This window comes from Phoca vitulina, unplaced genomic scaffold, assembly GCF_004348235.1.
Source record: "Phoca vitulina isolate PV1807 unplaced genomic scaffold, GSC_HSeal_1.0 scaffold24, whole genome shotgun sequence".
Classification (NCBI taxonomy): Eukaryota; Metazoa; Chordata; class Mammalia; order Carnivora; family Phocidae; genus Phoca; species Phoca vitulina.
This window is the reverse complement of record NW_022589727.1, coordinates 8,680,075-8,683,526: the sequence shown is the minus strand read 5'-3', so window position 1 is coordinate 8,683,526 and position 3,452 is coordinate 8,680,075.

Genomic DNA, 3,452 nt, shown 5'->3' with positions numbered 1-3,452 from the left:
AAATTTTTTCCATTTCTCTGTTCTGCCTTCCATGGGGTGCATCTTGCAGCTTCCTGGCTGTACCCCCACTCCACCCTGGAGATAGGGTTGCTGCCCTAGCATTCCAGGCAAGAATTCCAAAATTCACCTGCACTGCTGGGGCATTGGGTCACCTCACCCCCCTGAACTATGGTTGTTGGTAGAAAACTGAAAGTGTTCATGAAAAGCTCATGGACTGCCTAGGGAAAAGAGCAACACCCAACCAGAAAATCTGCCTATTGCCAGGAAGAAAGAGGGGTGGGAACTGCTTGAAAGTTGTGATGGTTAATTTGATGTGTCCTTTTGTCTGGGCTATGAGGCTCAGTTGTTTGGCCAAACACTAGTCTAGATGTGGCTGTGAGAGTACTTTTTAGATGGGATTAAAGTAGACTAACCCCCCCCATTATGTTGGGAGACCTCATCCAATGAGTTGAAGCCTTCAAGAGAAATGCCTGAGGTTTCCCAGAGAAGAAGGAATTCCCCTCAAGACTGCAACATCAACTCTTACCTGAGTCTTCAGCCTGCTGGCTCACCATCTAGATTTCGGACTTGGCAGCCTCCTCGATCATCCTGCAATTGTGGAAGCCAATTCCTTAAAACCTCTCCCTCTCTTTCTCTCCCTCTGTCTCCTCTCTGTCTCTCTCTCTATATGTCTATATAAAGATCTAGATCAAACTGAAAAGTATAAAAGAGACTAGAAATTCTCTGTAATCCAGAAATACCACCACTAAAATATTTTCTCCGACTTTATTTATGTATTTACTTTCCTATGTATAGAAACATATGGCAACGTTTTACTCAAATGACACCATACTGGCTCTACACAATTCAGAACTTTTGAATCTTGTTTCTGCCCCTTAATATATTAAGTATCATTTTTCCATGCTCTTAAATATTTGAACATTTTTTAGCAGTTAGCAAATAATCCATCACATAACTGAGCTACAATATGTTATATAATATGTTAGCTATTTTACTATATCTAGGCTTTTTGATGATTTCATCATATTCTTTAAATACACAGCACTTTCTCCCCGCATGTAAAGCCAACTAGGTGCTGCCTCTGGGATCTAAAGTCTCTAGAAGTCAGGGTCAGACGTGTTGCATTTGGCAGATGTACACTTATTTCCAAACTCATCAAGTTGTATACATCAAATATGTACGGTTTTTTGTGTGTCAAAAAAAAAAAAAAACTGTTGCACTTCGTTCCACTTGGTGCAGGCTGGAGTTCATTATGAATAAAGAGCTTGTTGCCAATTCAGCCTTAGCCAGAGTGAGTCTGACCTGGCATCAAAAAATACCATGATTTTGGAGATAGCCACAAAAATCTCTACCCACCATAAAGGTCTTTGTGGCAGTGCTGTGGGCTCCTGGTCCCCAGTTCTATGTCATCATCACTATGAAGAGCATGCATCTGTTTGCAATTAACATAGCAATGTTTTCAACTTGTCCAAAATTTGCTTAATCCTGTAAGTTCCTCAAAAGAATGAAAATAAAAAAGAAAATGAAAGGAGGAAGAGGAGTTGTGAACAGGCTTGTCTGGCATCTCAAGAGGAGCGCATTCTGCACTCTGCCTACTCCTTCACACTACGAATTATGAGATAGAACTAAATGTGCACTCATGAGTGGTGAACAGAATGGATGTTCTTGGAGAACAAAGAGACACATGGTAGCATGGCAAACCACATAAGCGTTTCTCGAAGCACAACTGACTGGGGAGTTTCAGGGCCTGACTCTCCTCCCGCTGCAGATCTCTCCCCTCATCCATTATCCTCACTGACAGAGGGCCTGGTCCGAGTCCCCAGAGCCAATGACAGCTCCCAGCAGCTGGATTGTCGGAGACATTTAAGTGGCATTTTTTCCCAATTACTCTTCTCAGACTTTAGACGGGAGAAAATACATTTTGTGAAACAGTGATGGTAATGGCAAGAATTAATTTGTGGATGTGGTTAAATGCAATTTTAGCAATGCCTTGAAATGCACCATATGCTGGGCACTTCCCTGGTACAGACAGCTACTGTCTTTAGGAAATTGATTTCTGGGTCTCATGTTCTATTATTTTAATATATTTTCTAGATTTCCTTTTTATTTATTTGCTTTTTGCCATATTCTAGAAATAATCGTTCCTTATGAATGCTAGCTTATATTTTTAAAACTAAACTTAAACCTTCCTACCTAAATATTGCTGGGGCACTCAGTAAGACATATTTGCAGTCTCTAGTAAACCTATAAGCTAAAAGAAGAGTAAAAGGATTTTTTTCTCCTAGATACTGAAAGATTAAAATTTGTTGCATATATGAAAGTAACTATCTCACAATAAACTTATGTTAAGCTGAAATTTTAATAAAATTAATGGAGTTGCTAAATTACAGAGAAATAATATAATATGGTAAAGAAGATTTGGATTTTAAAAAAATGGAAAGGTAATTAAAATCAAGATATTTATGAGTCTATTCTGCTTATTTATGTATTCATGAAATCATTCAAAAAAAACTTTTTGGGGCACCTGGGTGGCTCAGTCATTAAGGGTCTGCCTTCAGCTCAGGTCATGATCCCAGGGTCCTGGGATCGAGCCCCGCATCGGGCTCCCTGCTCAGCGGGAAGCCTGCTTCTCCCTCTCCCACTCCCCCTGCTTGTGTTCCCTCTCTCGCCATCTCTCTCTGTCAAATAAATAAATAAAATCTTAAAAAAAAAAAAATTTCATCCATCATGTCCCAGACACAGTTCTATATGCTAAAGATAGAAAACTAAACAAAATGGACAAAAATTCTTGCCCTCATGGGGCTTGCATGCAAGTGGGGAAAGACATGTCTTTGCACTAAAATTAATTCCACTTTAATAAAGGAGACAAAGCTTAAGTGCTTGAGATATTAAATAATGAACTGCCACAAAACCATGAAATAAGAAATTTCAAATTTTAAACAAATATCTATTTGGTATTCTTTAATTACAAAATCTTATTTATGAGATAAATGGTTAGAAATAGAATTGCATGGAACCCGAAAATTAAACTGGCAAATTATCTCTAGATTCTTAGCAAGTGCTAGGTAAGGAATTGGGGGAAATGGCATGGTATTAAAGGCATCCTCATAACTTAGCAAGAACATGCTTTGACAGGTCGGCAATAAACAGCATGGCGAGGGTGGTGGCCATGGTTTCACAATGTTTATGAATCCTAAAGAAGGGACATGTGTACAACAGAATGAGAAAACATTCCCAATTAGGGGCGCCTGGGTAGCTCAGCCTATTAAGTGTCAGATTCTTGATTTCAGCTCAAGTCATGATCCTAGGGTTGTGAGATCCAACCCCATGTCAGGTTCCACACTGGCCATGGAGCCTACTTAAGATTCTCTCTCTCCCTCTCCCTCTGCCCCTCCCTGCCTCTAAAAGGAAGGAAGGAAGGAAGGAAGGAAGGAAGGAAGGAAGGAAGGAAG